The following is a 21,694-nucleotide window of genomic DNA, read 5'->3' as shown; positions in this document are numbered from 1 at the left end:
CCACACTGGATGGATAAGGAAGATTACAAGTGGTAGTCGATATACACGTATCTGTCAAAGGATAAGCAAAAGATGGTGGATTTAAAAGGTAAAAAACTGATTACACTCATTGAAAAAAACTGTTTATAGGTATATTCATAAAGCTCCTAATAGACGCGCTTGGTGGTCTAGTGGCTACCGCTTCTGATTCGTATGCAGAAGGTCATGGGTTCAATCCCTGGCCCGTCCCTTTCATCCTACTTTGTATCTTTTTTTCCACTTTCTCTCTCTCTCTCTCTCTCTCTCTCTCTCTCTCTCTCTCTCTTTCTCACTACATATACAACTCATGTATATTCATATGTTCATAGCCATCGCTAGAACCAGAAACAAATTGAAATAAAAGTCGTTTCTCTCCCTTCCAACTTCCACTCACAGCACAGTGTATATAACGCCTATAAGTTATGCAACCAAAGCGTGCTGTGCCGCTTTATCTTATTCACCTTATTCACCACACAATCTATCACCTTACGAACACTACAAATAACCCCCTATCCAAGGATCGCATCACCGACCCAACGGTGAATCCCAGATCTCCCATCCTTTCCGTCTAACAAATACCCCAGTCCGTGCTGGTTGTGGGGATGCAGAGGTGATCTCGGTTTTTAGTAGCAACAACCAGCACACTCTTAAACTCCTTTCCCTTCCCAACTGACTATAAGGACATGGCCGGCGCCGTTATTGATCCAAAATGTATGAGCTGCTTAACCCTTCAGCGCGCGCTGTTGTAAAAAGTACAACACTACCAAAACACTTCGCTTTTCGTATACAGCGCGAGCGCGGTGCAGTTTCGGTTGCTTGATGGCGCGCGTCCTGGAAGGTTAAATTGCACTTTGAGAATAAGTGGGGTGTCCCAGCCCTTATTCATTTGGATCTCAGTGCAATTGGTACCAGCTCAGATAAATCACGGAGGAGCAACCATTGACATGTATCGTCAGACTTGATCGTTTTTTTTATCGTATTCATAAAGCTCCTAATAGTTTTAATTAAAAACTCTTTGTTAATGCTATTGAGCTTCTCGAGAATTTTTAGCATTTCGACCAGTTTCTCTTCGACCTCTAGGTCGCGCGCCAGGGTATAATGTGTGTTGGGCACTTTGCGACGATTAACTTAAATCCGCACACCAGCGCACAATTTGCGCGCCGATTGCCTATGCGCCAAATCACTATTAATCAGTGGTTTAATAAAGTAAAAGCGTTGTTACCGCCAATAATTATCTTTGTTGTACATTATTTCCAGACATAAGGAAGTTCAATGTTTTTGACAAAAAATGGAACCGAACCCTAAGAGAGAGAGAGCTCTTGGCGCGAACCATTTTGACACTTGTTTATTTACATTTTGTATGGCGCACAACCCGGCGCATGGGCTGTAGGCGCACAAGTTGTTGGCCGGTATGCGGATTTTAGAAAAGATTCGCAATAAGTGAGTTCAGTATCATACACACTTATATCTGAATTTCCTGTTCGGTACGTTTTTGACGAGATTATAACAGCAGTACGATATCGGTAGTTTCGGTAATCGATTTTACTGAGGTTCAGTAAAACAACTGTCAAAATCGTATGGAAAAGGTAAACAATGCATTTTTGCTGAATGAGCTCGGTGCTCAGCAGTTTTAATCTCGTCAAAAAATTACCGAACTCGGTAATCAAAATTAAGTGTGTAATGACCTACTTTTTCGTACTGATTTATTCATTATACAATTGAAATGAGTTGTATAATGAAAAATGATTATATAATGTTCATTATAAAACTCATTTGAGTTGCACTATGAACATTATGTAACTGAAATGAGTTGTATAATTAAAAAAACCATTGCAATTTTTTTTATGAAACTCGTTGCAAAACTAGATTTTTTCAGCGCTCTTCGTATTTTTCGCCACTCGGCAAGCCTCGTTAGATAAATGTACGACTCCTGCTGAAAATATCAACTTTTTGCTTACTTGAGTAACTACACAGAGCAACATTTATTTTGTCTCAAGAGCAAACTGAGTCCGAATCCGGGCTCAGATTTGCTCCAGCACGTCACAATTTTGAGCTATACCTCAATTTATAGGACAAAATATGTGATTTTGGTTTTTTTTTGTCACAAGCCATTAAGCATGGAATTATGTTTTTATGCAATCAATGGGTAAATTGGTCAATTACCATCCAATTTAACGACTCATGCAATATTTATTTATTTGACGAGTTGCAAAAAGTTGATTTTTTCAGCACGAGCCGTACATTTATCCAACGAGGCTTGCCGAGTTGGATAAATACGAAGAGTGCTGAAAAAATCGAGTTTTGCAACGATTTCCATACAAAATATTAATTCAATGAGTTGCATTATGACAAAGGTATTATCGGCAGGTTTGTTATCTTCGTCATGAGGGGTTTTTGTGGTCCAAATTGCCTGAAGTTTGGAAACGTAACTCAGCTTGGTTGGGAAGGATGTGAGGCCAACTTTGAGATCAACAGGTTCCAAAAAACCCCTCATGACGAAAAGAATAAAACGGCCGAAAATACGTAAGTTCCCCTATTTTGCATTAGTCGTTAATATACATGTCAATTCACCAACTTACCTTTTGATTGCCTAAAAAATATGTCCATGCTTGATGGCGTACACTCAAAACAGCCCAAAATCGTATATTTTACCCTATAAATAGAGGTACACTCATTGCACAATTATGGGTCACACATTGCACAATTATGGGCCACTCAAGGAACAATCATTTTATAATATGAATCGTTTTTCATACAAAAATAACACTTTCATTATTTTTATTTTATATTCTCTTCATTGAAACTCCTTTTTATTGTTTTATATACAAATCTGCTTGTACAATTAACTTTAGACGGTGAAAATTACTGAAATGTTGGTGAATAATGACAACCACAATTATGGGTCAATTTGTTGCCTATTATAGGTCACTCAAGAGGAATCGGCTGAACAATAATGTTTTGTCTATTTTTCCAATGAATGGTCACTTATTCTAGATAGATCAACTATAGTAGAATCTAAAATTAGTCTCAAACCTCTTAACGAAGCGTGTTTTCACGATTTGGAATCAATTTTTCAAAATTGGGACAAAATCTCCAACACAACCACTGATAAACGCCTAAAAGTATGCAATGGCCATGCACGCAGAACTCTCAATATTATGCTGCACAAAAAGTGACCCGTTTGTGCTTGGCAACCCGGTGTTCCTTGGCACAATAATGAGTCACAAATTTTGCCTGAAATAAGCTCTAATTAGCTGCAGTCACATGAATTTCTACATTTAGAACGTAAATTACAGTGATAGACATTCGTTTAGCCGAGAACAAAAAAAGTGTCAGGAAACTCATACAAAAGATTTTATGATAAAACTTTTTTATCGTAGTAATAGTATATCTAGTACAGTTTTATAAAAATGTGATACATTAAACTTACATATACACTGAAACAAAACCGAGGGTAAAAACCTTTCAAATTTCAATTTTTGCCTAGACATTCGTTTAGCCGAGGTAAATGAAAAATTGGTTTTCAATAGATTTTTTGCAATTTCGTGAGTATATTTCGAGGATATACTCCAAGGCATTTAGTTTATGACATGTTAGCAAGATATTTGACCTTAAAAGTTTATTTATTTGTAAAATTCAGAGAAATATTATAAAAAATGTCCCGATAAGGAGAAGCGACGATAAACAAATTTATTTAAGAAAACTGATTTCTGTAAACACTCAAACGTAAGCTAGATTAGCAGTTTTGAAAATATGGTACAGAATTATTGTCAGAAATGTTCAAATTATTGCATAAAATGTCATGAAAAAAATAAGTATATTGGTTTTTAGTTGGTTAAACTTTAAAATGGGATTGATAAAAGCTAAAATAAAAAGTTCTGCATTGAAATAAATACGTGCCCTAATGCCTATGGAGTATACCTGTTTGATACTACCATTACTAAATGAGTTAGAAGACTGCAAAGTGAAAGAACTGCAAGGAGTGTCAGATTTTGTGTACCCTGTTTATTTAAAAGCAGATGCTCATACAAAAATGCAAGATTTGGTTAAATAATTGGCTTATTTCATTCAATCTGAAGAAATATATTATAAATGAGTCTTAGTTGTGAACCACATTCATTTTTAACATGATTTATTTGAAAAGAATGTCTAAATTATGAAACAAGTAGTTCATGCTAGAAATTTGAATACTTTCGGTGCCATTTCTCGAAATATGAGCCGTCCAATGTATATTATTTCAGCCAGAATACAGTCTAGAAGATATTGGGAGCTATTAGAAGACGTAATAGTAGTAAACGCTGTGATTTATGCAAGTGAAACCATCATATTTCATCAAAACAATACTTAAATATGTGATTTTTTGATGGTTTGTGTTATTTTTTCTGTTAAAAACGTTGTTTTTCGCAAAATTTCAACCTGCTTTGGTCATGAAACTTTCATTAGATTCTTTTGAAACACTTCCGATAAAAATAACTACGCCAAATCTCAATTGAGAAACATTTAAAATATTATGACATATTTATATGAGATGCATGCAAAATTAATATGGCAACACTTCCAAAAACGATCTAATTCATGATTTACAGGTCGATCTATAATGCAGATCACCAGACAAAATGACTTTGTTGGATATATTTCGAAATTTGATAGTTTTTTATTATGGAATTCTAAAAATTGTACAATTCGGCTAAACGAATGTCTAGGCAAAAAATGACATTTGAAGGGTTTTTACCCTCGTTTTTGTTTCAGTGTATATGTAAGTGTGATGTATCACATTTTTATAAAACAGTACTAGATATACTATCACTCCTATAAAAAAGTTTTATCATAAAATCTTTTGTATGAGTTTCCTGTCACTTTTTTGAATTTTTTTTAGCCTCGGCTAAACGAATGTCTATCACTGTATACCTTTGTTCTGGTGACGATACCATTTCGCACTTGAAAATCACTAAAGCTCGCCTTTACAGAGCTTACGAAAGCAGCGCACGCACTTTCTGATGCTCACAATCGAAGCGTTACTTTGACAGATGGTTTTACGCCGAACAAAAAATTACTGAAAATATGTATGTTTTGACGTATAAACCCGTGTGCGATACGTATAGTGACACAAAACAAATCAACTCATGAACGAAAAATGATAATGGCTAACAAAAGCTCGCAATTAATTAGTATTTATCTATAAAAGTAGAAAGTGACTAATAATTGTGTGTGACCCATAATTGTGCAATGAGTATATAGCTCGGAATTGTGACGTGCTGGAGAAAATCTGAGCCCGGATTCGGATTCAGCGGTCCAAAATCCGTCGGAGATTCATAAGTTTGCTCTTGAGACAGACCAATAGTGATTTTTGTTACGCTGTTCTATTAGACTGCAACAAAGCCCATAATAGCTGTGCAAAATTCGGGAGTGATTGATTACGTTCCCGTATTGCGCATTGCGATTGAAATTTGTATGGGTTTTTGTATGGGAAAGTGTGTTTTTTTTTTTTTGTATTTTTCTCATAAATTGATAAAAAAAATGTCTAATACTATATAATCACAGACAAACAGATGCAACACTCCGTACATTATTCAATTCAAAACGTAGTCACGGAAGCACATTCGCCCAATGCTGAAAAGACTGAGTTTAGCCAACCACGAGCTAAGTGGCGGTAGTGAGAAAACGTCAAACTCGATCAAAGCCGATGCGAGCGCAAGGGGGAGCAGTTGACCAACTATCAAATTTTGAAATTGGTCGTTAAATTAGTGTACGATGGGAATTGCTAGAGTGCTACGTCGGTTTGTCTGTGATATAATTACGATGTTATAGTAGGGGACACTGGGTAGACTTGATCCCTTTTCTTAATTTTTCTGTAACTTTAAGAAAAACACAAAACTAATTCCGTTTTTCCTACAGAATGGTAAGGAAACATCTTTTGCAAGTTTATACGCAACAGAAGGACTTTACATTATTACTGAAGTTTTCAAAACTGTGTTTTTATGAAGGCATGTCTTATGATGTATTTTTCAAAAATGGGTCACAATTGATCCCCATTTGAGCACATGGTTAATTTAAAGGGAAAATAACTCCTATTTATTTTATTTTCAAGTTTTTTTTTGTATTTTTGATAAATATGGTGTATTTAAAATTGTAAGATTTCCTTAAATTGATAAGGATATGCCGTATTTTGAAAACGGGGAGACTTGATCCTCCTTTTTATGGTATGTAATCAAATAATAATTATCTGACACATTTTATCATTGAATATACTAGAATTCCGAGTATACAGAGGCTTCAAAATAGAATTTTATTTTTCACATGTATAATGTGTGTATAATCCTCGAGGGGTCAAGTCTCCTAATGTCACTGCTGTATATACTAAGCTGCATAATTTAAAATATTTATTTACCAGCCTTATTTAAATAAATACGTTTGATAGTATTTTATTTATACTACGTGCTGTGAAATTTTGACACGATTTGGTTCAATTTTCACAAAGTTTTTGGCGCCATCCACAAATTACGCAACGCTCTAGGGGGAGGAGGGGAGTATGGCCGAGCGTTACGGTCCATACAAAAAAAATTGGCTTTTCATACAAAAAAGCGTTACGGAGGGGGGGGGGGGGGGGGTCGAAAAATGTAGATTTTAGCGTTACGTAATAAATGGATGCTGCCTTTGATATTTTTCAAAATTGCCTAAAAGACTTCTGAAGGACTGAAAACAAACCATCAGCCATTAAAAATAATGCAATGCATAATCAAAATCATTGCCGGGGCCCGTAGCGTATTGGCTACACGTTCACTTCATAAGTGGATGGTCATTAGGCCGTCCCTTATTTTGCAAAATTTAGAAATGTTATAAGTTCGTTAGTGGAAAATGATCGTTTTAGCTAAAAAATGATCGTGTCAAAATTTGAAGTCCGTATCTCAAGGCTAAGTAGTCCCTCAAGAGGCCTAAAGTTGTCAAAAATTGTATGGGACCAAAAAAACATGAATTTTTTTTCGACAAAAAAATACGCTATTCTACTAAAACCGGTGATTTTAGGACCCTGAAGGGCCAAAAATGTGCTTAGATTTGCGATATCTCTACTCGTTTTTGAGTTATTGAACAAAATAAGGTAAATTTCCTTCGGAATCTAAAAAAATGGTCAAAAATGCTGATTTTTCAGTTGTTTTTTTGTCAATATCTTGGAAACGAGTAGAGATATCGCAAATCTAAGCACATTTTTGGCCCTTTAGGGTCCCAAAAACACCGGTTTCAGTGGAATAGCGTATTTTTTTTGTCGAAAAAAATTTCATGTTTTTTTGGTCCCATACAATTTTTGACAACTTTAGGCCCCTTGAGGGACCACTTAGCCTTGAGATACGGACTTCAAATTTTGACACGATCATTTTTTAGCTAAAACGATCATTTTCCACTAACGAACTTATAACATTTCTAAATTTTGCAAAATAAGGGACGGCCTAATGGTCATGGGTTCGATCCCAGCCCCGGCACTTGCAATTTTTCGTCAGTTACTCTTCCCCCCGAGAGCGGCTGGCACCTGACCCTCTTCAGAGCATATGCTCCAACGGACCCGAAAACCTGGATATCGGCTAACGGCAACTCGTAATGGACCCCCAATCGGACTGGAAAAGGAACAAGAGCCACACATCAACATCCCCGTGCTCATCATTCTACCATGATAGGCTAGAAAGTGAAAGTAGCGCAACGGAATCCAGTTCGATCTAGTAGAATTATAATAGAATACATTTAGGCGCTGTACAAAGTGTAAGTACAGCATCCAATTGGAATCGCTCACGCAGTGCCCTAGTGGACAATAGAGCTGTAAATTAGGTTAAGTAATTGAAGAATAAAAATAATCAAAATCACTTGTTGCCAAAACATTGTCATCTGTCCAGATGTAGTTGTGGAGCAAGTGAGGATTTATTATTGATGTTATTCCTTTACATGTTACATATTAAGCACCATCGCGCAATCTGTATATTAACTTTTTTTTCACAAGTATCAAATCGCTTTGCGGTCTTTGACGAAGCTTTTAGCACATCTAAGGCTATATCTTAACATCATCGGTTATATAGTTGAAGAAAAATTCAAGACCTTTATGAAAAAAAAAATGCAAGAGTGAGTGTTCTCATAAAAATTTCAATCGCATTGCAAAATACGGGGACGCATCCAAATTTTGCACAGTTGTTTAAAAAAAAAGACACTACACCGTCTTCAACCAGAGGTTGTACAGACTGAACAAACACTAACAACGGACAACACACATAAAACCCAGTGGAGAATTTTCCGTTTGACGAAAAGTTTTCCCCGACTGGAGCGGGAATCGAACCCACACTCCGAGGCTTACGAAACGTCTAGAACACTGACGCCTCTAGCCGCACGGTCACGAAGCCCACATGCATATTGTCTGAAAAAACTTTGTTCCGGGTTGATGTGATCAAATTTAAATTTTCCCATACAACGTTAACCCACTCTAATAACTATTTTTTAGTTTATTGACCAGAACATAAAAATTCAGTTTACAACTACGCTTCTTTGCAACGTCGCCTCGTGGGAGAAAAGTCGTACCCTTTGTGTGGCTCAGTTGAACAGTAGGTACAGAGTATTTAGTGTACTCGGTCAATAGGGCGATTATATTTTCCTTCCATAAACGTATTATTAATCTTTCCACGGAGACAGGCCGGACCGGGCACTTGTGTCGTGTGTGCCCCAAGGTACGCATATGCGGCCGCCGTAGCTAGTCATTTTTATTTCATCCACTTTGTCGCATGCTCCATCATCGACGCGACGAAGACGGGTGTGTTCGGAGCGCGCGCGCCTTCGGAGGCCTAATGCTTAACTACGACTTGTAGGCAGTGGTCTTGATTGATTAGTTAGTTAGTTCGCCGCCAGATTTGCCCACACGGCGGCTGGGGTGGAAGTGGCAACGATCATCATCACGCTGCGGTTGCTGATGGCTGCTGGCTGGGTCGGTGATTTGTCACTCGCTTGCCCGCATAATATGTGAAGCGGTATTTGTATTAGGGAAACTGGGTCATTAAGGGAGCTTTTAAATCTTGATGAGAGGCGTCTTAGCGAGCTGCATGTAGCTGAAGGTGAGAACGCGCAGCTTTTCAGCAGGGGTGTCTGGGTTCGATTTCTGGTTCTGGTCGTATCTAATCTTTTCGTATTAGAAATTTCCTTGGTTTTTACGTACATAGAGTATCATCGTGCTTGACATTCGATATGCAAAAATCTTCAGCTGATAATGAAAAGCTGCCCCTATCCGTACCAGTAACTGTGCAACTCAAATCAGTTACATTATGAACATCTCTCTCTCTCTCTCTCTCCTAACTAAGGCAACAGTAAGACTATGGAGAAGATGATTAGGCAATCCTTAATTGAACCAAAAAAAGTTCTGAACTGCATAACTCTATGCTTATAAAGTTGTAAAGTACTCGATATTTGTGAAATACGTGTCTGATTTAAAAGTCTTGTTCTATGTGAAATGTGAAATCGTGTAACCGCTTCAAGAAAGAGATTTACATGAGAAATCTTCATCAAAGCGACCAATCGCTAATACTTCAAAGTCAGCTAGACTTTAGTGTTGAGCTTTCAATAGATCACAACCAAAGCCAATTGATTAATACTTGGAATGAGCGGATCTCATCGCAGTTCCTTTGAACGATTTGTAGCACGCTAAAGAGCAGTCAACCCAATAAAAATATGCACAAAAACGATCTTCACGGTCAGTATGCATTCCACAACGAACAACGGAATCCCTTCACAGTAGAGCAAGGCAAAACAATATTCAATACGAGCCGGTCGGTATGTAAACGTTAGTCCCCTTGGCTCTTCTTCAAACCCGTATTGGCCGCTAGCAACAACATTGCACACAGAACATAATCTACCATGACTGCGACGAAGATGACGGACGATCTATCTTCTTCCATTTCATCAAATAAGCGCAAAGACCTCCACAAAAGCAGAAGAAAACGACGCGATGGAGAAAAACACTTGAATATGCTCCCGACTCCTATCATCATATCCGTGTTGTTGCTCCATCATCGTCAGTCGTGGCGGTTGGTAGGTTGGTTGGTGGAACCCACTTTTCCATACACTTCTTGTGGGATTTTTTGAGAATCTTCATCCAGTTTCTCCGTAGGTACCACCAACATAACCAAGACGAGCAAAGCCGGGAGAGCGAAACCTCCACGCTGCCGGCCGCATTCCACGTCCCTTTCGAACTGGCTGGGTTAAAGTGTATATTGTATGTACATCGAAATTCCAGCATCATAAATGAGGCACGGTAAAGTAAACACATGCGCGTTTACCAAGAGAAAGAGAGCGCTCTGAAGAGGTATCAGCCATGCAATGTGCTACGAGGAGATATTGGGCCAAGGTGTTAACTCAAGATTAAAGTATCTACAATAATTTGATGATATTCAAAACACTCAATATACTTCAGAATTATTACAGAAATTTGTGAACACTATTAGAAATCCTTGAACGAGCTTAAAAATTGTGACAATCCGAGATATAAGCAAAAAAACTCCGTCCAAGTGATATTCATTTTACACCACTGCCTCCTAGTACCATTTATTTGTATGGAGAATGAGCCGTTGGAAATTAGTGCATTAGGTGATAATGTACGCTGTCCGAAAGGCAGGAATTTACCGTGTCAGTTAGTGGTATGTATGTCTTCTGCTGGGGTGTATCCAGGTTGTTGTAAACACCTTAATACACGTGGAGCAAACACGCATGGCCCAGAATGTCTACTTTTGGAGCACAAGTCTTATTTATACACGTTTGTATTAAACTGTAAAATATAATTTGTACTACTTAAACTGTCCTCTGCAGACGTTGATATATGCTTGTTTTTCTTTTGGAAAAGCTGTAAGCAGTGCGACCCCGATAATGTATACAAGGACCACCATACTACCGAAATTTGAGTTCTTTTGACGTGACCTTATAGTTTGGCCCTTATTTGAGTAAATTGATTAACCTTACAGTAGGTAGCTTGCCTTTAATTCCAGCAAAATAATATACTTAAGAGTAGGTAAATGCAACCCAAACTTGAGTTTTTTAACCTCATTTTTTACAAAAATGATGCCCAAATCTGGCTTTAATTAATTTTGGATAATTATTTGGAAGCTTTTTTTAGTTAAATAAAAACATTAGTACTGATGTACTAATACATTCTAAGAAAATTCTCTTAGGTAAAGCTAATGTCGTTTTCGTTTTTGCGGTGGTGCTACACCGGTGTAGCACTTTTGCACCGAAAGTGTTCGTTTTTGATTTTCGTGCTGCACCGGTGTAGCACTTTTTCTGCACCGCTCAAGATAGTGTAGCACTCAAAAATTTGAGAGTGTAGCGAGTGTACACCGTGTCCACCAATCAGCGTTTGCAAAGTTGTAAATATTTTGATTTTTATTCACGCACACCAATGCAACTGCACCGAAAATGTTCGTTTTTGCAGTGAAAAGTGTAGCACGAAGCGGTGTAGCACCGCCGCAAAAACGAAAACGACATAAGTTTCCTGTTGCCAAGTAGAGCGCTCAAGTAAAATTCCACCTTTTTCCGTAAGTAATTTTGACATTTGTTTAACTGACAGCAATTTAACGAAACGATGCTGTAAGAAGGATGCGAAGAAAAGGGCATCAAATTGTTTACGATTTGGACTTAGAGAAATTTCGTTTCGTTCGTTTCCTCAGGAAATGTTATTGAAATCGAATGTACTTTTTCGCGCGCTTGTGGGAAAAATGATTCAATAATTCTTTAAATTGAAGAAGAGAGAGTCGATGAAGAGAACTCTCAATCTAGAATTTATAACTTTACACCGTCTTCGACCATTGCTGGCCTTTTCTGGGGAAAATCCTCGGGAAAATTCAAATAGTGAGATGCCAACGGAGTTGCGAAGCTTTCCACGGAAAATAATGATGAGAGACATTGCGCTGGGATTCTGGGGGAACTTTTAATGGTATAACAGCGAGAACTATGGATAGATACTAATTATAAATTCTGCGGACTACGGTGGGAGGAATTCTGCTGGGACTCTGGCGGTTACTTCATGGAGTTTTTGAATAAATACTGGGACAAAGCTTCACGGGAAATTTTATGAAGATCCACGAAGGATTCTTTGTGATGAATCTTCTGGCATACGAAGGATTTTATCTGGGATTTTGCAGAAAATCCTCTTGAAATTCTTCCAGGTGTTCCACCGGAACATCCACTAGGAGTTCGCCGGGGAATTTCTACAAAACAACCTTCCATGAAGGATCTAGTGTTTTTTTTTTCAGGATTTAATAGCATGGGATCTTGTAGGAGTTCCTTCAGGGTTTTCTCCAGAGGTGTTTTCTAATATTCTACCAGGAGTTTTTTTGAACCATCCTCCATTAACTTTAACCGGGATTTCTTTAGTATTTTTTTTCCGGGATTCACTCAGATATTCATTCGGAGATTCCTTCCGGGATCATTCCAAGAGTTCCGTCTAGGAATTCTACAGGAATGCATTATAAGATTTCTCCAGGGTTTTTTTTCTAAAATAGAACTATTTGGGATCCCTCTAGGTTTTCTCTGGGCATTTCTTATATGAATCCTCAAAGAATTCCTTTTGGGATTTCTACAGGAATTGTTTATCAAATTTATCTATAGTTTCTTCTGGTTTTTCTCCAGGATTTTCTTTTAAGATCACACCTGGAGTGGCATCAGGGAGATTTCTCCAAAGATTCCTCCAGGAATTCCTCCGAAGATTTCTTCAGAAATTCCTCCTGAGATTTCTCCAATAATTCCTCCGGAGATTCCTGCAGTATTTTTTTCGGAAACTCCTCAGGGAAAACCTTCCGGAGATTCCTCCATAAATGCCTCTAAAAATCCCTCCAGGAATTCCTCCGGAAATTCTTCCAGGAATTCCTGAAGGAATCTCCGAAGAAATTAATGTAGGAATCTTTATAGGAACTCCTGGAGGAGTTTCCGCAGGAACCGCCAGAGGAATTCCTGAAGGAATCTTCGAAGCAATCCCGCAGGAATCTCCGAAAGAATTTCTGGAGGAATCTCCGTAGGAATTCCTGAAGGAATCTTCGAAGGAATGCCTGGAGGAATCTCCGAAGAAACTACTGCAGAAATCTCTTGAGAAATTCTTGGAGGAATCGTGGAATTCTTGGAGGAATCTCCGGAAGAATTCTTGGAGGAATCTCCGGAGAAGTTCTTGGAGGAATTTCCGGAGGAATTCTCGTAGGAATCTCCGCAGGAATTCTCAAAGGAATATCCGCAGGAATTCTCGGAGGAATCTCCACCGGAATTCTCGGAGGAATCTCCGCGGGAATTCTCCAAGGAATCTCCGGAAGAATTCTCGGAGGAATCTCCGGAAGAATTCCCGGAGGAATCTCCGGAAGATTTCCCGGAGGAATCCCCGGAAGAATTCCCGGATGAATTTTCGGAATAATTCCCGGAGGAATCTCCGGAAGAATTCCCGAAGGAATTTCCGGAAGAATTCCCGGAGGAATCTCCGGAAGAATTCACGAAGGATTCTCCGGAAGAATTCCCGGAGGAATTTCCGGAAGAATTCCCGGAGGAATCTCTGGAGGAATTCCTGAAAGAATCTCCGGAGGAATTCCTGGAAGAATCTCCGGAGGAATAAATTATTAGAGAAATCTTAGAAGGAATTTCTGAAGTTAAAAGACAATTACACCGTCTTCGACCATTGCGGGCCTCTTCAGACTGAACATAACTAACATTCGACAACGGACAACACCAAGGTTGCAACCATTCATTTGCAAAAAATTACATTCATTTGCTATTATCTCAGTTCAGAAGTATGCTATCGAAAAACAATGTATGGATGAATTTAACCTTGTAGTTTTATCTGAAAGTTTGCCGAATAACATTGGGGTCGCACACGCATTCCAAAGTCGTGAGGGAGATGTGAAGGCAACTTTCCACAGCGTGAATGAAATTTATATTCACCAATATACGGCGAACCCAGCATCCAGAAGGTGGCCAAAGCCGGAAGGATACGGTGGGCAGGGCGCGTTGCAAGAATGCCGGATAACAACCCTTGTTAGGGAGTATATTCGGACCTCTTAATTGAATCGCACGATGATGTTCCTGTGCCGAGCTCTTTAAGCTGGGGAAGACGTTTATTAATAACAAAAGGCAGTTTTACTCAACTAATGGCAACTTACAAACCGGTCTCCTTGGTGATATCTTCCCCAACGATATTTAATTCAAACTTTCTTCAGCAAGACTAATTGGACTATTCTTATACCTGCTAAATCATAGAATTTATGTTCTTGGTTTTAGGTGGAGATATCGAGAACTTACAGTCAACGAATCCAATTCTTTCGCGAGCATAGACGTTCAGATGAATCGTATCCTACGGTAACCTATTCTCGGTAGAGCAAGAAACTAATTCAAATTCGATACAATAACTGGTGAACAACTTTAGATAAATTTGCAATAATAATTACTACCAAATCAATCCTATACAGCTGCTGCTACGTAGATGACTTGCGATATCACTTCTCTATCTTCTCATCCTGACATTCGATACGCCACACTGACATTCGGTACGAATCGAACTACGCGAGATTGATGTCAATTGGTGCGCGCGGAGTCCGATCGGGGGGTGTCTCGGATCGATTCAGTATTCAAATTATCAGTGCTGCCAGCGTTGGCAACAACCCTGCAAAGTTGGTGTTTGCTACCCATCCGGTTGGTACAAGAAGGCGTGGAGCGCAGAGAGCACGATGGGCGGACCAGGTGGAGCGTGATCTGGCGAGTGTTGGGCGCGACCGAGGTTGGAGAGCTGCAGCTGCAAATCGAGTATTATGGCGGCAAATTGTTGATTCAGTATTATCATGAATTTGATGTTAACTAAATAAATGAACTCAGACCATATCTGAACCGGTATTGTTCCGCAACCGGTGAACCAAATCCGTGCTTGCGACACATCGAATTAATCGCGCCTTTTTCGATATCCTGATGAACAATTACGTAGAAAATAGGCTCAGACTACATTAGAAACTACCGGTAGGGTTCCGAAACCGGTTCTGGGTGTCCCATCGGAAGTGGTCAAATGCAAAAGAGAACCAAACCCATACATGCAGATGCAACATATCAAATGGCCTTTAGGTAACCTAAAGAACGGTTAAAGATAGACTCAGACCATATCCAAACCTATCCATATCCTACCGGAAGCGGTAAAGTGTATAAGGGAACCAAACCCACGCGACACATCAATTTGGGGTATTTTCGATAACCTGCTGAATGGTGTGCAAGTCAATAGCATCAGGTCACTTTATAGACTACCCGTAGTGTTCCAAAACCAGTTTCTGGTGTTCCACCGAAAATGGTCAAATGTAAAAGTGAGTCATACCCATTAGGCCTGTCCAGCTTTTCAAAAATGTTCTCTGATTCTCAAGTCCACCCCCATATTTTGATTAGCATCCTATAAGAAGTAACTGGTCAAAATTTCAGCCAAATCCATTGAAATTAAGAGGTGCATCAAATCAATTTTGTGTTTTTCGACTATTTTTGAACTTCAAAAAATCATAACTACACTAAAACATGTCAAAACTTAATTCTTTCGGCAGAAATTGAAAGCTATACTTGTTTGCTACAACTTCTCCGAACAACGTGTGCCAATAAACCCGAATAAAAAATACAGTAGAAAAACCGAATGTTGTATTGTAACAGTACTATTTAAAACCATATTGTTACAATAAACACCACTGTAAAAATAAAAAATACAAAAACAATAAGATGTAATGTTAGACACCATACAGTGAATTGTAAATGAGATTTTTACAATATACTATACGGGTTGTTAAGTATCGTAACAATATAAAAAAATATTTTTCTCCATATATATTTTTTTACAAAACCATACATTTTATTGTAAATGAATTGTTCGAAATACTGATACGTGGGCTTTAATATACCGTACATTGTATGGTACACGTATGGTTTCAAACAATAGAATGTACCGTAAATATATTGTTTTTAATTGTAATTTCACTACTGGTTATAAATTTAATCATGGTTTTGGAATGGTTCTAAGGGCCCATATAGCCGAGGCGGTAAACGCACGGGTATTCAGCATGACCATGCTGAGGGTGACGGGTTCGATTCCCGGTCGGTCCAGGATCTTTTCGTAAAGGAAATTTCCTTGACTTCCTTGGGCATAGAGTATCTTCGTGCCTGCCACACGATATACGCATGCAAAATGGTCATTGGCAGAGGAAGCTCTCAGTTAATAACTGTGGAAGTGCTCATAGAACACTAAGCTGAGAAGCAGGCTTTGTCCCAATGAGGACGTTACGCCAAGAAGAGAGAGAGAGGAATGGTTCTCTTTTGTTATGTTGTATTGTTTTACATTAGATAAACCATATAATGTTATATTATCTCGTCATGTTCCTTCGATAATGGCAGTTCTAGCCAAACTAACCTAAACTCGTCTAAGTCTGAGTAGCCTCTCATTGCATTAACAGTTGAAGCTTAAGCTCCCATGTCCCACCAGCCAGATAACCGGGTTTTGCAAACTAAGCATTATTTGTGGCAACACTTTGAGCGGCATGATGGAACTATGCCTAGCACGCTAAGTGTTATTAGACCACTAATGTAGTTGCATGAAGTGGGTGACGAGGTACATAAGTATCATTACAGCGTGCTTAACCATTATTGCAATATTGAGGCTCCAATTTGACTGAACTATGAAATGTGTACATAACAACTCATGAGAAAACTGTCAAGTTCGATTCAACTATAAGTTAGGTTAAAAAGCGAAGACGAACTTATTTCAGAAGTCGTTTCAGTGTCCAGTCCAGTCCTTATGTTAAAAATGTCATAGATAAATCGCATTTAATTCGGTTCTTGTACAAGGCAATCTCACATGAGAGAAGAAGAGAAAGAATAGTGTTGAACTCATCCACTGATTTACGGTAATCTGGCCTGCGTCTTTCCGGGTTGACCTACATTCGTATTCCTCTCATCGCACTCTACATACCTAGCCCACCATATCTCTTGGATATGCAGTCCTTAGGACACCTGGTTTACCACTTTATTTAAACATTTTATTGACTTTAAATAGATGTTTCAACTTATTCACTTTTTTCTCTTTCATTTCCTTTGCAACAAAAATGTCACGGACATCAACAAAACAAAGCACGGAAAAAATCATAAACTGAATAAAAAATTAAAAATGCACGGAAAAAGATTGTTTCGGAATAGTGAATGGTTCAAACGTAAGAAAAACAGTATAATATATTGTTACATAAAGATCGGATGTAAATGTAATAGCTACCAATGTGCAAAGCTTTTAGCGAACCATTCCATTACAATACACTATATTGTAGCTGGTACACTGTATGGTACAGGAATGGTTTTCACCAAATACCCTATGGTTAGTTTTTATCCGGGAAATTGAAGGAAACATGTGTAATTATCACATTTGTAATCAGAAAAACCTTAAAAAGTTGATTTTTTGATAGATTTTGTTCTGGAATACGTAATAAGTTGGATTTTTCAAAACGGCATCATATTCTCCAATGTTTTTTGGTTATTTGCTTCTTTGGCACCAATGCTGTAGGAGTTGAGCAAAAATTACTAAAATTCGTGAAAGCCAAATGTGGCCTAAAAACTAGCTTTTCGGGTGCAATCACGCTTTGGCGCGCAAAAAGTGGCATCGCGTCAGCACTGATATGATAGCCAACACCTGTCATCGCGCTTGTTTGTTATCACCCGTGGTAGGGGGTAGCCAAGGCAAACTACTAGGAAGCAAAGCTACTACGTTCAGTACAATTTCGCGCCACAACGTGATTGCCTCCAAAAAGCTAGTTTTTAGGCCACATTTGACTTTCACGAATTTTAGTAATTTTTGCTCAACTCCTACAGCATTGGTGTCAAAGAAGCAAACAACCAAAAAACATTGGAGAATATGATGCCGTTTTGAAAAATCCAACTTTTTAAGTATATTAGGGTGTTCCAGAACGAAATCTATCAAAAAATCAACTTTTTAAGGTTTTTCTGATTACAAATGTGATAATTACACATGTTTCCTTCTATTTTATTGGCACACGTTGTTCGGAGAAGTTGTAGCAGACAAGTATAGCTTTCAATTTATGCCGAAAGAATTAAGTTTTGACATGTTTTAGTGTAGTTATGATTTTTTGAAGTTCAAAAATAGTCGAAAAACACAAAATTGATTTGATGCACCTCTTAATTTCAATGGATTTGGCTGAAATTTTGACCAGTTACTTCTTTTAGGATGCCAATCAAAATATGGGGGTGGACTTGAGAATCAGAGAACATTTTTGAAAAGCTGGACAGGCCTAATACCCATGTATGTGACATATCAAACTGCGACTTTTCACTAACTTGATGAACAGTGAGGAAGAAAATGAGCTCAAACTGTACTTTACACTACCGTTAGTGTTTGAGAATACCTGCGGTGTTACAGAACGGGTTTATAGTGCGCCGCTGAAATTACGAAAGTTAACTAAACCAAATCAAATCAAGGCTTTTCAGCAACCTGATGAACTTTGGGTCAGACTGATAGTGGAGAAATGATTGAAGCCTTAAAATATGAAAGAAATCAAAAGCTTGACAGGCTTGACGAACTGATCACACACCTGAAAAATCGTCTTTGCATTACATATTTCCAAGCTAGGACAAAACCTGCATATCAGATTAGTGTTTTATGAAACTTCCACAGTTATCAATTGAGAGCTTCCTTTGCCAAAGACCATTTTGCACATGTATGTATATCGTGTGACAGGCACGAAGATGCTGTATGCCTAGGGAAGTCAAGTAAATTTCCATTACGAATAAATCTTGGACAGACCAGGAGTCAAACGCGTCACGCTGAATAACGTGCACTTGTTGCATGGAGCCCATAATAATTTTAAATTATGAATTGCAAATATACAATAGGATGGATCAACGTTGTATGGGAAAAATAAAAATTGATCGCATAAACCCAGAATAAAATTTAGGGTTTGGGACCATTTGGGCAGGGGGGGCCTATTTTGGGCACTTGCTGCTATAACTTAGTCAATTTCAATTCGATTGCCTTGAATGTTTGATCATGGCTACTGCATGGCATGAATCTTATCGTGTCCCATAAATCAAGTCAATCGATTAAAAATTGGGCTTCGTGGCCGTGCGATTAGCGGCGGAAGTCGTCTGGGCGTATCGTAGGCCTCGGAGTGTGGGTTCGATTCCCGTTCCAGTCGGTGGAAACTTTTCGTCAAACGAAAAATTCATCACTGGGCACTGGGTGTTCTGTGTATTGTCCGTTGTCTAGTGCAGCGTTTCTCAAACTATGGGTCGCGACCCACTGGTGGGTCGCGGGCTGATTTTTGGTGGGTCGCGAAGACTTTGGCGAGATAGTAATGATTATTCTAATTATTTAATGTCAAATTCTAATTTACAAACACTCTCTTGAAGTATCGGCAAAGTCATTTCTTGAATTTAGGTTTGGATTAAATTGAATATTAAAACTACTCTCTGGGTTCTGAAATAATTTTTATAGCTTTGTGTTTTCAATCAAAAGGTTTGAGATTCTGAAAAAAAATAGATTTTCTTTGTGTTCTGGAAAAAAAAGTTCAAGTTGTTGCTTGCAGTTAGCATTTTCAATTAGCTCTACAGCTTAGTCCAGTAGTTAGAATATCAGAAAAAATACCATAAAATCAACAAAAAAAAAGACATATTTCGACAGGACAACAACGGACATTTGGCAATCTTCATCAAATTATCTGTTTATTTCAATCGAACTTTGGCACAGCTTAACTTCGATAAAATTCTGTTGAATTTGGATAATCTGAAATTTTGCAGAAATCAGAACTGATCAGACCATCCAGCAGAACTATTATTCTAAAATCTCTGATGTATTTTAAAAGATTTTCACGTGAAAACTTAAAAAAAAATTGAACAATTTTCATATCTTTTTGTAGGATTTTTTTAAAGTTCTGCAAATACATATAGGTAATAGCCACTATATTTTCAACAACTAAAATCTGTGGTGTTCTGTAGTTGTGCATGGAGCCAATCTGATATTTTTCATAGGAAACAGGCAAGCTTGTCTCAAATCTTTGAGATATTGAATTTACTGATACTGATCACTTGGGTACCTTAACCAAGTTTGACATTTAAAAAAAAAAACTAAAAGAGAGCATGTAAAATGAAAAAAAATAAATAAAAAATGTTAGATAAAGTGCTACGTGACGTAAGTTTATGAAACGTAAACCTATGCAAGCAATCACATGTATTTATTGAAAAAGGCGGTCCAAATTTTCAAAAAATGACACGTTATGGAAATACGTGTTGGTGGGTCGCCAAATACTGCAACAATCAAAAGTGGGTCTCAAGCTGAAAAAGTTTGAGAACCCCTGGTCTAGTGTAAGTAATGTGTTCAGTAGTATGGGACACGCTTGTATGAAAAAAATAAATTCTCGCTCCAGTCGACTTTTTAGATGCCATTTAGGTCCCATATGATCTGTACAAAATTTCAGCGCAATCGGTGAAACTATAATTTAGCGCAAGCGGTTCAAAGTTTGCATAGGATTTACTATGGGAAAAGTTACACTTTCACACAAAAAATCTCAGAGGCCACCCTTTGTCTCCTTAATTCAAATCTATCAACGTTTCTTGTAGAAAAATCATTTGTGAAACTTTCCTTCGAAGACCGCAAAACGATTGGAAGCTTGTGGAAAAAGTTATTGATTTATTACCGATTAATGATCTATCGAACGGCTTTTTGTTTTGTTTTATCAGCAGCACTGCTGCTGTCGTTGTTGCATGGGGTGGCGGGAGGCATCACCACCCCCAGAAACAGCAGCAGCCAAGGCAGCAGCTACAGTGCTGCTAATAAAACAAATCAAAAAGCCGTTCGTTTGATCACTAATCGGTAATAAATTAATAACTTTTTTCACAAGCTTCCGATCGATTTGCGGTCTTCGAAGAAAAGTTTCATAAATGATTTTTCTACAAGAAACGTTGATCGATTTGAATTAAGGAGACAAGGTGCGACCTCTGGAATTTTTTATCTGAAAGTGTAACTTTTCCCATAGTAAATCCTATGCAAACTTTGAACCGCTTGCGCTAAATTATAGTTTCACCGATTGCGCTGAAATTTTGTACAGATCATATGGGACCTAAATGGAATCAAAAAAGTCGACTGGAGCGAGAATTTGATGTTTGTCCCATACTAGTGTTCAGTCTGTGCAGCCTCTGGCTGAAGACGGTGTGAATTGTCTTTTTTTTAAATTTAAAAAAGTTATAGCAACAAGTGCCCAAAATAGGTCCCAGACCCTATTCAAACCCGTCTGAAAGAACTGCGCAAAATTTGGGTGCCGTTAGTTGCTTTCCCACTTTGCGATTGAAATATGAATGGGGTTTAGTACGGTTAATTTCACTCTTTTTGCATTATTCTTATGTGGACATCAAGTTTTGAGTCGGTTTTTTCAGTAGAGCCATGCAAGCGATAGTGGAATGCGGAATCAGATTAGCTTGAGAATTTTCGAATGGCTGACAATTTTCAGGTAAGAGTGATGGAAGTGCGAGTGAAAAATCCGGGATCAGAATCGCGCTACAATATTCGTTGGTCAGTCAGTTTTCTCGGTAGGGCGATGGAAGTGCGAGTGAAAAATCCGGGTTCAGAATCGCGCTACAATATTCGTTGGTCAGTCGGTTTTCTCGATAGGGCGATGGAAGT

General features: G+C 38.3%; 1 protein-coding gene and 2 long non-coding RNA genes across 10 annotated transcripts in view; 2 read left to right on the top strand and 1 right to left on the bottom strand.

Annotated features, from left to right (window-relative positions):
* The window catches only part of LOC109420344 (E3 ubiquitin-protein ligase SH3RF1), a 74,799-nt gene that overhangs the window by 21,325 nt on the left and 31,780 nt on the right, over positions 1–21,694 (top strand). The gene's annotated exons all lie outside the window — the stretch shown is intronic.
* Positions 6,648–18,246, top strand: LOC134292161 (uncharacterized). The gene is made up of 2 exons (XR_009999503.1): positions 6,648–11,212; positions 11,518–18,246. It is a non-coding gene; the product is annotated as an uncharacterized LOC134292161 (long non-coding RNA).
* Positions 14,086–21,688, bottom strand: LOC134292160 (uncharacterized). Its single transcript, XR_009999502.1, has 2 exons — positions 14,305–21,688; positions 14,086–14,227 (listed from the first exon to the last, which is right to left on the bottom strand). It is a non-coding gene; the product is annotated as an uncharacterized LOC134292160 (long non-coding RNA).

Source organism: Aedes albopictus, chromosome 3 (genome assembly GCF_035046485.1).
Source record: "Aedes albopictus strain Foshan chromosome 3, AalbF5, whole genome shotgun sequence".
Classification (NCBI taxonomy): Eukaryota; Metazoa; Arthropoda; class Insecta; order Diptera; family Culicidae; genus Aedes; species Aedes albopictus.
Note: the sequence above shows the minus strand (reverse complement) of the source record. Positions and strands in the feature narration are given on the sequence as shown.